General features: G+C 42.7%; 1 protein-coding gene across 1 annotated transcript in view; it reads right to left on the reverse strand.

Moving 5' to 3' along the window:
• babam2 (BRISC and BRCA1 A complex member 2) overlaps positions 1-17,126 on the reverse strand; it is a 181,321-nt gene that overhangs the window by 46,878 nt on the left and 117,317 nt on the right.

Here is a 17,126-nt window from a genome sequence, read left to right on the forward strand (position 1 = left end):
GCTACTATTTTGAAGTATATGAAGACATTTTAATATGCAGTAAAGACGTGGCATTTTAAAACAATATCGCCATCTTTGTTTGATATTTCCACACCAGGCATAATGGCCCAAATTGTCCAGAAAACAAGTTGCAGATCTATGCAATGAATGAATGAAATAAAGAATACTTTATTGTCACATGTGACAAGTCACAGTGAAATTCTTTGCTTGCATACGCAAGGTATGCAAATAGTCACCACTTAAAAGGCACTGACAAAGCTACAAAGTACCCCCGAGCCAGGTCCTCCCTTGTTCTCTCCCCCTCACGGCAGTCTCCATGCACCGAGCCCTCCTTGGTATCAGCACAGTATCTGGGCAATATTTCATAGCGTGTGGAAATGTGGACGTTCTTAAACTGTGCACAGTTGATTGCCCCTGACAAGACCACTGCATTCCTGTGTTGGAGTTCAGAGGAGTGGGAAACTCTGTAGATTCCTATCATTTTGTTTGGTAAATCAGCCGACTGAAAACTTTAGGAGAAGACCGGTTGTGGACAAGAATACAATATATAATAGTTGATTTAAAAGATTTTGTTGTGATTTTTGTTCGAGTGCATAATATTTTAAATAATTTTTTTAAAGTTCAGATTGCTTTTTTTGTTCTGTTTCTGAACATCAGAGACATTTATATTCAAGCTGCATGGAAGCTCTGACAGCTGATAGATCATCTTAACAAAGTCTCAACTCATTTTCTATGGGGGGGAAATGGACAGATGATGTATTGGATGGGGACCTTTTTTTAGATTGATCAGACAGCGTTTTCAGTCGGGACTGTTCTTTAGCCGAAAAAGGGGGCCTGACCCGTAACACTGTCTGTCCCTTTCCCTCCACAGGTGGTGCCTCACCTGCCGAATTCCTCCAGCAAGATTCTCAAGATTCCAGCATCTGCAGTCTCCTGTGCCTCAAATCGTTCTGATGGTCTTTATTGGGAGTGTTCAATGCTATGTACAGTGTCCTCCATAATGTTTGGGACAAAGATCCATCATTTATTAATTTGCCTCTGTACTCAACAATTTGAGATTTGTAATAGAAAAAAATCCATGTGGTTAAAGTGCACTTTGTCAGATTTTAATAAAAAGCAATTTTTATACGTTTTGGTTTCACCATGTAGAAATTACAGCAGTGTATATATATATATATATATATATATATATATAGTCCCCCCATTTCAGGGCACCATAATGTTTGGAACACAGCAATGTCATGTAAATGAAAGTAGTCATGTTTAGTATTTTGTTGCATATCCTTTGCATGCAATGACTGCTTGAAGTCTGCGATTCATGGACATCAACAGTTGCTGGGTGTCTTCTCTGGTGATGCTCTGCCAGGCCTGTATTGCAGCCATCTTTAGCTTATGTTTGTTTTGGGGGCTAGTCCCCTTCAGTTTTCTCTTCAGCATCTAAAAGGCATGCTCAATAGGGTTCAGATCAGGCGATTGACCTGGCCACTCAAGAATTGACCATTTTTTAGCTTTGAAAAACTCCTTTGTTGAATGAACCGCTGGCCTTTTTGAGGCATTTGTTTGAACTTAAGCAGATAGGATGTGTCTATACACTTCAGAATTCATTATGCTACTACCATCAGCAGTTGTATCATCAATGAAGATAAGTGAGCCAGTACCTTCAGCAGCCATACATGCCCAGGCCATAACACCCCCACCACTGTGTTTCACAGATGAGGTGGTATGCTTTGGATCTTGGGCTGTTCCTTCTCTCCTCCATACTTTGCTCTTGCCATCACTGTGATATAAGTTAATCTTCGTCTCATCTGTCCACAAGACCTTTTTCCAGAACTGTGGATGCTCTTTTAAGTACTTCTTGGCAAACTGTAACCTGGCCATCCTATTTTTGCGGCTAACCAGTGGTTTGCATCTTGCAGTGTAGCCTCTGTATTTCTGTTCATGAAGTCTTCTGCGGACAGTGGTCATTGACAAATCCACACTTGACTCCTGAAGAGTGTTTCTGATCTGTCGGACAGGTGTTTGGGGATTTTTCTTTATTATAGAGAGCATTCTTCTGTCATCAGCTGTGGAGGTCTTCCTTGGCCTGCCAGTCCCTTTGCGCTTAGTGCTCTCTTTCTTCTTAATGATGTTCTAAACATTTGATTTTGGTAAGCCTAAGGTTTAGCTGATGTCTCGAAGAATTTTATTCTTGTTTATCCTTGTTTCTCAGTCTCATTATGGCTTCTTTGACTTTCATTGGCACAACTTTGGTCCTCATGTTGATAAACAGCAATAAAAGTTTCCAAAGGTGATGGAAAGACTGGAGGAAAGACTAGATGCTGAGAGCTCTCTTATACCTGCATTAAAGAGGCAATTAAACACACCTGAGCAATTACAAACACCCGTGAAGCCATGTGTCCCAAACATTATGGTGCCCTGAAATGGGGGGGACTATGTATAAACACAGCTGTAATTTCTACATGGTGAAACCAAAATGTATAAAAATACCCTTTAATAAAATCTGACAATGTGCACCTTAACCACTTGTGATTTTTGCTATTACAATCTCAAATTGTGCAGTACAGAGGCAAATAAATAAATGATGGGCCTTTGTCCCAAACATTATGGAGGGCACTGTAGGTCCCTGACCAAATTTTAGAATTTACTTTAGACTTTAGAGATACAGTGTGGAAACAGCCCCTTCAGCCCACCAAGTCTACGCTGACCAGTGATCCCGGCACCCTAGCACTATCCTTTACAATTTTACAGAAGCCAATTGACTTACAAACCACTACGTCTCTAGAGTGTGGAAGGAAACTGGATCACGTGCGAGGTGGGACAGTGGCACAGCGGGTAGATCCTGCGTGGTTCCATCCTGACTACAGGTGCTGTCTGTACGGAGTTTGTACGTTTTCCCTGTGACCAGCGTGGGTTTTCTCCGGGCGCTCCGGTTTCCTCCCACACTCCAAAGACGTACAGGTTGGTAAGCTAATTGGTAAAAATTGTAAATTGTCCCTCTTATGTAGGATCGTGCTAGTGTACAGGGCGATCGCTGGTTGGCACGGACTCAGTGTGTCGAAGGGCCTGTTTCCTCATTGTATCTGTAAACTTGGGGAAAACCCATGCGGTCACAGGAGAACGTACAAACTACAGACAGACAGCACCCATAGTCAGGATTGCACCCGGGTCCCTGGCGCTGTGATGCAGCAACACTACCGGCGAGCCACTGTGCCATATCATTTTGTGATTGATGTTTTGGTAAAAAGAATAAGTTGTTGCATTCTTGAAATATCTTAACATGAAAATACATATTGTTACAAATGTAATTTTAATATTCTAACCTAATATTTAAACATGAGATCAGTCCAAGAAGTGACTCAGTACTCTTGACCCACTGGAAGTGAAGGATAGTGAAACAGACCTTAGCCCTGAGCATGTTCGAAACTAAAACTATGGTGGAGAATTGGAAGAATACAAACACCATCCAATAAATTAATTGCAAAATGGAAAGGAACTCCCCAAATTTTCCAAGTAAAAACCCTGAAAATATCAAGGAACACAAAGCAAAGCAAAGCAAAAAGTACAATAAAACCACATGTGAGAACAAAGTCAACGGCGGGGAAACTCAGCGTGTCCACTCAAGGCTCAAGGTAACGACAGTGAATCCCAAACAAAGTGGCAGATACAAAATGAACAGTTCTTTCTCAGCAGTCTTACCACCAACTCTCAACACACAAAATTGCAAAATTGGTAACTAGCAAGGAAGCGACAATAAAATAACAAAATGTAGAGTAAGTTATGAAATATCAATGCCATCTTTTAAAGACTCAGTTTTAACATCAGATGGTTCTGCAGAAAAACGACAGTTTTTCAGACTTTTTCTCCTGAGATGCTGCCTGACCTGTTGAGTTACTTTGTGTCCATCTTTGGTATAAAACAGCATCTGCAGTTCTTTGTTTCTTCAGTTTTTACGTCATTGTGAGGTTACTAAATTTGTTATCCCATTCATTATTCTTTCCCAATGTATGCCTATTATTTGCTGGCAAACAAAGTTAAGAGCTAGGTTGAGGTTACTTTTGTTCTCTCTGACCCTCCTCTTTCTCCGAAACTAAAAAACGTTTGATCTCTAACTTTTCCAAGAAATCAAGCTGAAATGTCAACTCCATTTCTCCTTCCGTAGATATCGCCTAATATGTTGAGTATTTCCAGCATTTTATTTTATTTTTTAAACAGTTTTTTCCAGCAGTAACTTTTATTGACAAATTCCTTGAAATTGTAGTATGAAAACAGGTGAACCTTCCCCTATGCATTTTTAAAATATTATAACTGCTTTTCAGTTGATATTTCTGTAACACGACATAAAAATAATCTGAATTACATTATAGACTAGACAGGAATAACTAGCAGCAGATTTTAATTCTTCCGAAATTAACCGTTTTTAATATGGGAAGAGAAAATCAGGGATCAGAGATTTGTCCGGAAAAAGTTCCAAGCAATTTATTAAGAGCCATCAGTAGCTAAGTGAAGGGAAAAGGTGATGGGTTGGTGCAAAATGAGCTACAGCAGAGGACATTGTTTTTAACTACACCATCAATTGTTTAGTCATAGAGTAATACAGTGTGGAAACAGGTCCTTCAGCCCAATTTGCCCACACCGGCCAACATGTCCCATCAACATTAGTCCCACCTACCCGCATTTGGTCCATATCGCTCCAAACCTATCCGATCCATGTACTTGTCTAACTGTTTCTTAAACATTGGGGTAGTCTCAGCCTCAACTACCTCCTCTGGCAGTTTGTTCCGTAAACCCACCACCCTTTCTGTGAAAAGGCTACCCCTCAGATTCATGTTAAAACCTTTCCCCTTCACCATAAACCTATGTCCTCTGATCCTCGATTCACCTACACAGGGCAAGAGACTCTGTGCGTCTACCCGATCTATTCCTCTCATGATTTTGTACACCTCTATAAGACCATCTGCGCTCCATGGAATGGCTGGAATGAGTCCCAGCCAACTCAACCTCTCCCTGTATCTCAGACACTGTAGTCCTGGCAACATCCTCGTAAAATCACAGTAAACACACCCGTTAAATCTTTCACGGTCAAGGCAACACAAGGTTCGTCTTTGCAACTTGTTCTTATAATTTAACTCTTTTGGTGCAGTTTATTATTGAATGAACCAAAAAACGATCTCATTCCTAAACCTATTTATTTTTCCTGAGGTTATGGGGACCCCAAACCTAACATTGTACTCTAAATAATATCATATTGGTGCATTATTCAACTGCAGCATAACATTCACCTTCTTGATAAAGGCCAGTACACTGATGGCCACAAACCTCTTTTTTTAACCTGTCATTGGCTTTTGGTAATTTCTGTATTAAATATGTCTGCTCTGCCAGTTGCAGCCCGCTCATCTAAACAGTAATATCTCAATTTTCCCAAATTAACCTCAAACTAATTTTTGGTTCAGTCATTCTATCAATGTGCCTGGCTAGAGATCAAGATGAATATATGAATGTAAAGCATAGTTCATTGGTAATAACTTTAATAGAGATAGCACTCGGGCAGAGGAGAACCATTTACAATGCCAATGGTAGACACAACATTCTGGAGTAACTCAGCAATGCAGGCAGCATCGCTGGAGAGAAGGAATGGGTGACGTTTCGGGTCGAGACCCTTCTTCATACCCGCAGCTATTTACAATGCCAACAAGCTTTACTGCTATGGACTAAAGATGTTATAAGAAGTTTGTTGAGAAAATGGTTGAGCAAATACAAATAGGAAAGATTTAGGATATGGGCCAAACGCATGCAGGTGAGACAAGTGCAGATGACCAGACTGATTCCTGGGATGTCAGGACTGTCTTATGAAGAAAGACTGGATAGACTTGGTTTATACTCTCTAAAATCTAGGAGATTGAGAGGGGATCTTATAGAAACTTACAAAATTCTTAAGGGGTTGGACAGGCTAGATGCAGGAAGATTGTTCCCGATGTTGGGGAAGTCCAGGACAAGGGGTCACAGCTTAAGGATAAGGGGGAAATCCTTTAAAACCGCGATGAGAGAGAACTTTTTTCACACAGAGAGTGGTGAATCGCTGGAACTCTCTGCCACAGAGGGTAGTTGAGGCCAGTTCATTGGCTATATTTAAGAGGGAGTTAGATGTGGCCCTTGTGGCCAAGGGGATCAGGGGGTATGGAGAGAAGGCAGGTACGGGATACTGAGTTGGATGATCAGCCATGATCATATTGAATGGCGGTGCAGGCTCAAAGGGCCGAATGGCCTACTCCTGCACCTAATTTCTATGTTTCTATGTTTCTATGGGACATTTTAGTCGGTGTGGGGAAGTTAGTCCGAAGGGCCAGTTTCCATGCTGTCTGACTGTATGACACAAAATAGGTTTAGTATGGTCGCATGTACATGGTCGAGGTACAGTGAAAAGGTTTGTTTTTCATGATATCCATTCAACTCAGATAATACAATAGATAAATACAATCAAGTAAAACATAAGTATAATAGAGAGAGCAAAGGAAAAGGTCATAAGTGATCGGAGCAGAATTAGGCCATTCAGCCCATTGTCTACTCAGCCATTCAATCATGGCTGATCCATCTCTCCTAACCCCATTCTCCTGCCTTTTCCTCATAACCCCCGACACCTGTGCTAATCTAGAATCAATCTATCTCTGCCTGAAAATATCCATCGACTACCTCCAGAGCCTTCTGTGGCAAAGAATTCCACAGATTCACCACCCTCTGACTAAAGAAATTCCTCCTCATCTCTTTCCTAAAGGAAGGTCCTTTAATTCTGAGGCTAGGATATCTGGTCCTAGGCTCTCCCACTAGTGGAAACATCCTCTCCACATCCACTCTATCCAAGTCATTCACTATTCAGTACGTTTTAATGAGGTCTCCCCTCATTCTTCTAAACTCCAGCGAGTACAGGCCCAGTGCTGTCAAACGCTCATCCTAAGAAAAGTAGAGTGCACAGTATAGTTCTCAACATTATAGTGCAACAATTCCTGAGACAAATAGGAAGATTGTTCTCATGGAGGTAAGTTTTGAAGAAGCGGGGAAGGAAGAGGAATTGTTGCAGGTTGACGAGATATTGGGTGGCATGAATAGAGATGGAAGGATTACAGTCAGAAAGTTTAACATGAGACAACTGAACCAGTTACAAGATTACAATTAAAATAACTTCTTAAAATATTCCTTTAGATTCTTGAATTTAGTTTCATAAGCGGCTGGTGATTTTGACTAAATGGATTGTCAAGAGTGTTTTATTGTCATATGTCCCAAACAGAACAATGAAAGGCTCCTATATCTTCTTCCCAATGTCAGGGGTGAAATGAGTGCGTGGGCAGGGTGGTGTGGGTCTCTGATGATGCTGGCTGCCATTTTGAGGCAGTGATTCCTGTAGATCCCTTTGATGGTGGGGAGGTCAGTACCAGTGATGGTCTGGGCAGTGTTCACCACATTGTCATTCATCTTCACTCCTGGGCGTTCAAGTTGTCAAGCCAGGACGTGATGCAACCAGTCAATATGCTTTCTACTGTACACCTGTCGAAGTTCAAGAGAGTACTCTCTGACATTAATTCTGGAGATGTCCCAACAGATATAGGTGTACTATTATTGTTTGTTTTTTGTGTGCACAATGTGTGCCTGTGTGTGTGTATGATCTATATTTCACAATCACAATAATACTTTATTAGCCAAGTATGTTTTGCAACATATGAGGAATTTAATTTACCAAGTCAGTCATACAAATAAAAAGCAATGGAACAAACTAACATAAACATCCATCACAGTGGCTCCTCCACATTCCTCTCTGTGATGAAAGTCACATCTCTTCCCTTTGCTCTGCCGCGGTCGGTGGCCTCGAGCCCTTCGTTGATGGGACGATCTTGACTCCCGTAGCCGGCGGCGAGCCCTCCGCATCGAGACGATCTGCTCCTGCATCGGGGGGATGCCAGATCCCCCGATCCGGACGATCGAACCTCGCATCGGGGCTGGTCGAACGTTGGAGCTCCCGACATCAACGGCCTCTCCCGAGACTGCGAGCTCTCGATGTAATGACCTCAGGCCGCGGTTGGAGCGATCCCAGGCAAGGGATCGACTCCGATATAAGTCCACGCCCCACGGTGGGGCCCAAGGTTAGTCCGAGTATGCCTCCAGCTCCATCGATGGTAGGCCGCAGAGCGACCAGAGAATGCGATCCAAAAATTAATAGCATCTATGGCAAGGTAAGAAACGGAAAAAAAGTTTCCCCCGCCCCGGACATAAAACAAACCAGAGAACATTTACACAGACATTTAACACACAATAAAAAATTTTAAAAGACGAAATACAGACAGATTGTTGGCAGGGCTGCCAATCATGCGGCGCCCCTAGTGTTACGATATATATGTGTATTTATGAGTACGTGTATATGTACACACACACTGGATTTTTTTTCCTCTCTCATTTATTATATTGTTTACAGTGTACTATGTTTACATGTTGTGTTGCGCTGCTGCAAGTAAGAATTTCATTGTTATCTGGGACAATAAAATACTCTTGATTAAAGTTAATCCTTCATTATTTTGCCATGGAGGAGGAGGAAAGTTTTGCTCGACTGTACCAAACCAAGGAGAATCTAACCCTAACCCTGATGTTCCAACACTATAGTCTGCAGAAAGGTCTCGACCCGAAACATCACCCATTGTTTCTCTCCAGAGATGCTGCCTGTCCCGCTGAGTTACTCCAGCATTTTGTGTCAACCTTTGATTTAAACCAGCATCTGCAGTTCTTTCCTACACTAAAGAACCTCAGACTGGAAGAACATAAATATAATACTTGGGAGAATAATGATCAGAAATTGAGAGTTTGTTAAGGATGTCTTCTTCTTCTTGTGTGTGGCGTACACAGCCTAAAGTTGTAGGACAACTTGTCCTATTTGATGCACGCCAGGTTGATTGCATTCGTCGAAACAGGGCGGATCAAGTGAAGGTTGCAATCTTCCACCCCTGTTAAGGATGTTAAACCCAGGAACACAAGTGGTTTGAAGTCAAGGCAGCAAAGATCTTGGAGCCATAGGACAGGGAGTTGGATGCATATGTAATGAGGGGACTACTGGAGGATGAGTATTGGTGGGTTTTGAAATGAATGTGAAAAGTTGAAAGATGTAGCATTTTTCATGTTGAAGATGCAACCCAATCAAGTGCACCCTACCAAGGTCAAGTGTACACTACCAAGGTCAAATGCACCCAACCAAGGTCAAGTGTACACTACCAAGGTCAAGTGTACACTACCAAGTTCAAGTGCACCCTACCAAGGTCAAGTGTACACTACCAAGTCCTTCAAACTGCTTTAGAGAATCTGGGTAGCACGGTAGTGCAGCGGTAGAGTTGCTATCTTACAGCGCCAGAGACCCAGGTTCTTTCCTGATTACAAATGCTGTCTGTGCAGAGTTTGTATGTTCTCCCCGTGATCTGCGAAGGTTTTCTCCGGGATCTCCGGTTTCCTCCCACACTATAAACGTGCAGCTTTGTAGGTTAACTGGCTTGGTATAATTGCAAACTGTCTCTAGTGTGTGTGTGTGTGTGTGTGTTGAATAACGTTAGTGTGCAGGGATCGGTGGTCAGAAAGGACTCGTTGGGCCGAAGGGCCTGTTTCTGTGCTGTATCTCTAAACTAAACCTGGCTGAAAGGATAAATGTAGGCCTTAATGTCCAGAATATTATTTGTTCTCCAAATACCATGGGATCTTACGACATTGCAGTACTCACTCCAATTTTTAAATGGCATGTAGTTCTAGTTACGTGTTCAACTCCTTGTAATGGACTTTGAACCAACAGGTTCCTTAGACTTGCCTTTGAGCCAAAGCTAATATACTTCACCGTTTAACAAACACATCCACCCAGATAGCAAACACAACTAGTTTATCAATTTGGGTGTGATGTTTTTTAACCTAACTTCACCGATATGTTAGATCAGTCTTATTTGAATATTAATTTCCATATTAGATACTGGGAAAATGTTATTAAATTACTACCTTAGACTACCAGGAACATTGGTTTAAATGCATCAAATTGAATGCTAGGTTTATGCTCCAGATAATGCGAATGTCTAAAATTTAGGGGTTTAGGGGTGATGTTTCCTCGATGCTTCAGGTGTAAAAAAAACATCAAGATGCTCAGATGAAGTCTTGAGCTGCAATATCATGCTTGGCAAAAGACACCATATGTGCAATGGTGTAACTGTGAAAAGTGGACATAGTTATCAGGCGGATTGTTAAGCGTCTGCATAACATTCAGACTGTTTTCACCAATTATATAAAGGCTACAAAGGAGTATTCAGCCTTCAGTGCTCACTGCTGGAAGTCTGATGTATCAGGAGAAATTTGCCATAGTTTTGCCAACATTCCATTGATTTATCCTGGAAATTCCCCGAGGACTTCACCCAAAAATAACGTGTTGTATTATTCTGTTTAATGAAACTCAGCAGATGGGCCATGGGTATTTTTGGAAACAGACCCACGGTATAGAGGAGGAATAGCTGCAAGCTCTGCCAAGCAGGGTAACACTAAAAAAAGACACAAAGTGCTGGAGGAACTCAGCGAGTCAGGTAGCATTTCTGGAGAACATGGATAGGCTATGTTTCAGGTCAGAACCCTTCCCGACTGAAACGTCACCTATCCATGTCCTACCTGTCTGACAGATTTACTCCAGCACTTTGTGTCTTTTTTTTGTAAATCAGCATTGGCAGTTCCTTGTGTCCATAGAGTAACCTTTTCACCCAGAGAGTTGTGAATCTGTGGTATTCTCTGCCACAGAAGGCAGTGGAGGCCCATTCACTGGATGTTTTCAAGAGTTAGATTTAGCTCTTAGGGCAAAAGGAATTAAGGGATATGGAGAGAAAGCAGGAACGGGGTACTGATTTTAGATGATCAGCCATGATCATATTGAATGGTGGTGCTGACTCGAAGGGCCAAATGGCCTACTCCTGCACCTATTTTGCTATATCTCTACGTAACACTAGTTACAGATGAGAGGCTCAAGATGAGGTGAGCAAAATGTCAAGAATGTATTCACAAGAGAGTCAATAGTGTTTTATTGCCTTGTGTCCCGAAAGGGAACAATGACATTCTTGCTTGCAGCAGTGTTACAGATATGTAAACATAGTACTCTGTAAACAAAAAAATAAATCAGTGTATATAGACATTTTGCTCACCTCATCTTGAGCCTTTCAGTGCGTATATATATATACATATACACAAATAAAATAAATAGTGCAAAGGCTAAAACAATGTCCCCAAGTTTATGTAGTTTGGAGCTTGTTTGGAGGTTGTAGTGTTTAATAGCCTGATGGTTGTCGGGAAGATGCTGATTTCAAGCTCTCATACCTTCTTCTCGATGGCAGGGGTGAGATGAGAGTGTGGCCAGGGTGGTGTGGGTCTCTGACGATGCCGGCTGCCTTTTTGAGGCAGATCCACAACACATGCTGCTCGACCCACTGAGCTCCTCCAGTAAATTGTTGGCAGGAATACAGAGTTGAGGTTAGTCAGATCAGTCATGATGCTATTAAGTGGCTTGAGGGGCTGATTGATCTACATCTGTATGTGGTGTTCACATGTGATCCTTGCAGACACAGTTGCAGGAACTGCACAACAGTTGTGCTCAGCACAATCCAAGAAACGTTGAATTCTCAATTGTTTTAAGAAAACAGTTCTGTAATAACATTACAATTTAAAAAAATCCACAATTTTTACACCCCAGCGGTATGAACATTGACTTCTCTAATTTCAGATAGTCCTTACTTTCTCCTTCCTCCCCCCCGTTTCCCAGCTCTCCCACAGCCGACTGTCTCCACCTCTTCCTATCTTTTTCGCCCCCTCCCCCTTTCGACATCTTTCTGAAGAGGGGTCTCGACCCGAAACGTTGCCTACCCGAAACGTTGCCTATTCCTTCTCTCCATAAATGCTGCCTCACCCGCTGAGTTTCTCCAGCATTTTTGTCTATCTTTGATTTTTCTAGTATCTGCAGTTCTTTCTTAAGCATTAAGCCACATGTGTAGTTTAGAGATACAGCGCAGAAACAGGCCCGTCGGCCCACCGAGTCTGCACTGACCAGTGAACTCCGCACACTAACATTATCCTACACACACTAGGGACAATTTACATTGATTTGGACTGAAGGAGGAAACCAAAGCTATTGCAGAAAACCCACACGGTCACGGGGAGATAATATAAACCGTACAGAAAGTGGGGATGGAACCCGGGTCTCTGCTCTACCGCAACTCTACCGCTGCGCCACCATGTTGAAATCCTATATTTCTGAATAACATCACTTATCATACCTACTGGGGGAGTGCCTTCAAACAATACACCACCTTCTCAAAGGTGTGGGGCGGCACGGTGACGCAGCAATAGAGTTGCTGCCTCACAGTGCCAGAGACCTCGGGGTGCTGTCTGTGTGGAGTTTGCACATTCTTCCTGTCTTCTTATCGAGTCCATACACAAGATTAGAAGTTGTTCAGCCAGAGCTGAACGCACTGCTCGGCATCTGCATACAATGGTGTCTGTCTCGCGCTTCTTGTGTGTGGTGGTGGAAAGGTTGGTGGAAACAGGGCCATGACGTTAACGCTCTTTCCTTGACCCCATTCTTCCTGTGACCGTGTGGGTTTTCTCCGGGCACTTCGGTTTTCTGTCCACATTCCAAAGAAGTGAAGGTTTGTGGATTAATTGTCTTCTGAAAATTATCCCTAGGGTGTAGGATAGAACAAGTGTATGGGCCTCGGCCCAGACGAAGAGCCCGTCTCCATGCTGTATCTCTAAACTAAACTAAATCTAGAAACCGACAGCTATGCTGGTGATTCTCATAACTCATGTGAATGAATAAAAACCCTTCCACCTCAGTAGTTATCCTCAAAAAGGGAAAAGATCAGTTTTCTACAAATCGAACCCCTGGTACGGTGGCAGACCAGACGTCACAGCTACAATGCGATATACCAACATGGTCATCTGGAATCCCCAAACCCATTTAAAATTGATTTTTAAAAATACTGCCACAACAGGTTTTTTGATGTACTGTGAAATAACGATAGGCTACAATGCCAAACAATCCATGCCCACACAAAGGAACACAAAGTGAAAATAGGTCTCAAGGCAATTGATATTTTTAATCTGATTTCAGCATCTACTTTATAGAGCATATTAAAAAAAAAGCGAATTATACCGTTTCAGCATTAGTATCTCATGAAAACCACATCAATCATCACCACATATCCACCTCAAAAATCTATTTCCTGCGTACTTTTGTCCAATGCTTCAAGTTGCACCAAAAGTGACAGAACACATGCAATCAAATTGAAACGTTAATGTGAATGGATAGTTTCTGCACGCAAGCCAGAAGATTCTTCATTTTTAAACTTTTGTTTTGACAATATAAATATCATTGGACAAGGTCACCATTTATTGGCCTCGCATAATTACTACAATGAGACGTTGAACCAACTTCTCGAACTGCTACAGTCCTTCTGGTGAAGGAAGGTCCACACTGATATAGGTAAAGTTCCAGGATTTAGACTTGGTCATGGCAAAGAAATGGCACCTTTTTTCCAAGACAGAATGGTCTGCCTGCCTGCCTGCCTGCCTTTTGGTTTGCCTGCAGGTAGTGGTGTTCCGTGCATTCGCTGTCCAAGTCCTTCTTGGTGCAAGAGGTCCTGGATTTGGGGTGTGCAGTGGGATTAGCCCAAGGAAGTAATTACAATGTCGACACACAAGGAAATGCAGATGCTAGTTTACAAAGTGGAATAGGTATAGGAATACTTTATTGTCACACGTGACTAGGCACAGTGAGATTCTTCACTTCACTTGCATACACAATGTATACAAATTGCTAGAGTAATTCAGCGGGTCAAGCAGCATCCCTGGAGAGCATGGGATAGGTGATGCTTCAAGTCGGGGCCCTTCATCCCACTGACTGTATAGGGGCAAGGAAGAAAGCTGGAAGAGGGGCAGGACAAAGCCTGGCAGCTAATCCCGAAGAAAGACACATAAAGCAGCAGTAATTCAGTTACCCAGCTGCACCCCCAGTATCAGGAACAGCTTTTCCCCCTCCGTTACTGGGCTTCTGAACAGTCTGTAAGCTAGGGTACTGTGATCCACTGATCATCATCATCATCTTCATCATCAGCGGTCACTCAAAACAAGTATGACTGTCCTCTCATGGAGGACGCCTGTGCGTGACTTTGCTTAACGTGGGGAGACTGGTGCAGACAGCCACCACACGGTCCTTGACAGATCTGGGTCAGGATCCAGTGGCATTGAGTCCAAGACGACCGGAGACCCTTTTTCTGCTGCAGCCTTCATCCGCCTTCCCAGCCGTTGTGACACTCCACTAACCTCCGCCTGTTTCACCGTTGAGGTCTTGGTTGGATTGCTCTTTGTCAGAGACCGTACCGCCATGGGTGGCCCTACCACGAGCATAGCTCCAGACGGCATCGCTCTCAGGATCTCAGGACCACACAAGCTTCTCCATCACGACAAGGTGACAATCCACGGAGAAGCCCATCGTGGACATGAGACTCTATGGAACTGATGCGCTACAATGCTGAGAACTATATTCTGCACTGTATCTTCCCTTTTGCTCCACCTATTGTACTAAGTTTAACTTGATTGCATTCATGTATAGTATTTTCTGGTCTGATTGGATAGCATGTAAAACAAAGTGTTTCGCTGTACCTCAGTACATGTGACCATAGTAAACCTAAAGCATTGTTGCATCATCTCACTTCACAAGCTCGAAAATAGTTCTGCTAAGTGTGACACAGCATAACCATCATTTCCTAGAATCTTGTAACATACAACTGATTCTGCTCATATTTTCATAGCTAAGGTTCAATCTGTCATGAATTATTATAAAATACTACATCAGCTGTAGTTTTGTGCTGCTCACTGGCACAGCCATAGAGTTGCTGCCTCACAGTAACAGAGACCCGGGTTCGATCCTGACTAAGCAGGCACGGAAATCGCAATCAAAACATGCGGGGCCACAATTTCTTGGCCGCACACGCGAGGTTTCAGACCCTGTGGACGGTAACATCGGGAGCTGACCTGGTTGGTGACCGACTCCGAACTCCAGCAACAGCAGCTTCATCCGCCCCGAATCGTGGGGCTTCAACATCGGGAGCCTCGATCACCTTGATGCAGCAGCTTGATTTTAAGCTGCACTGGGCGCTGAAAGGCCCCGCGAACGAGCCGATTCAGCCTTTCGAAAGCATCTGATAAAGTCCAGATTACAAAACATGGGGGGCTGTCCCCAACCTCTTAAAGCAGGGGGGTGACGTGTCCCCCCCCCAGGATTTCCGCCCCTGTGACGAAGGGCGTTGGCTGTATGGCGTTTGGACATTCTCACTGTGACCGCGCTTGTTTCTTCCGGGTGCTCCGTTTTATTCCCACATTCCAAAGACGTGTGGATTTGTAAGTTAATTGGCTTCTGTAAATAGCCTGTAGCGTGTAGGATGCAAAACTGGGGTAACATAAAACTAGTGTACGGGTGAACACTGATCAGCATGGACTCGGTGGCTGAAGGGCCTGTTTCTAAAATGTTCTGTTCTATTCTATTCTATTCTATTCTGATGTTCTGTTGTTTTTGCACAATCCGCAGGCTTTGCCACTTTCATTTCACTGCACATCTTGTACGTGTATGTGACAAATAAAGTTGACTTGACTTGACTTCCACGCTGTACAACTAAAGTCTAAAGTTGTAAATACAAAACCAAATCAGAAAATGACAGAAATATGTTCAGATCGGCCAGCAGTGAAATAAAAGGCAGACTTATGTATTAAGTACAATCCCAAGGTTACAACACTCAATAATGTAACTAATAATTTTGAAAAATATTCTTCTTTGCAGTATTTCTATACCAGACATTGTTGCCTTACTAATTGTCCATCTCAAAAACTGATATGAAAATGTTATTGAAAAACAAAGCAACAAGTCATTGACCTGAAATGTTATTTCTATGTATCTTTGCTGCCTTGTTGTATTACCCATTTTGCCGGACCATAGAAACATAGACAATAGGTGCAGGAGTAGGCCATTCAGCCCTCTGAGCTAGCACCGCCATTCAATATGATCATGGCTGATCATCCAAAATCAGTACCGCATTCCTGCTTTGTCCCCATATACCTTGATTCAGTTAGCCAACAGAGGTCACGTAATAATAATTCCATTATACACCTCTGATCCACTAATCAAACCCCTCCCATGCCTCTAAAGCACCATGGACTGCGAGAAACCTAAATAAATAATTGACGATTAGCAAAGTAGTAAACAATGAACTCTTTCAGGACAGAGGCACGTGCCCGGAAAGAGCGTGAGCCGCATGCAATGCTCTTGTAGTTTTGTCCGGATTAAAGGACGGGCTGGACCATCAGTTGCTGTAAAATCAGTGATGGACCCTGTATATTGTAAACCAATTGGCCATGGGTTGCAAAGCTAATGACAACCATCGCACATTTCCCAAGTGCAAATTTCAAATCCGCAAAGTAAAAATGAATAAAGCCATGAACCACATTTATTGTGGAATCAATATAGATCATTCTGAGAATACTTAGCTGCTCAGACAACACCTGTGGAGAGAGAAGCATTTAATATTTGAGATTGATTATCCTTCACTCTGTATTGTTCTGTTAAATGTTAACTCGTTGGTCTCTGCATACTTGCCGCCGAGTCTGCTCAACGTTTACAGCAGCTGCTGTCTGCTCTTGCTAGTTGACCACAAAATTGGTTCCACTATCATACTTTGGAAATGGGAGGGGGGGGGGGAATAAACCATCACACAACTGGTCCACAGAGGCATCTTCAGAAGCACTGACCTTGGTCAAACGGTTACCTTTAAGCATGGCAGATGTTCTTTTAAAGCAAAGTTGTTTGGTTTGCAAAGGCAGTTCTGTTCACGAACATCAAAATGGTATACATTAAATAACAGGGCATGCCAAAAAGTAAAGGCAATGAAAGTTTGCCGATACAACCCCGCTATCACTGTAGACATGAAGTAAGTATGCCAAGATATACAAATGGTATATCAAAACATGAATTTCAGCAACCATTTTACACAGCATTGATTTTTGGGTCAGAAGTGGTAACATTGGAGACAATGTGTCGG

Source organism: Leucoraja erinacea, unplaced genomic scaffold (assembly GCF_028641065.1).
Source record: "Leucoraja erinacea ecotype New England unplaced genomic scaffold, Leri_hhj_1 Leri_62S, whole genome shotgun sequence".
In the NCBI taxonomy this organism is placed as follows: Eukaryota; Metazoa; Chordata; class Chondrichthyes; order Rajiformes; family Rajidae; genus Leucoraja; species Leucoraja erinaceus.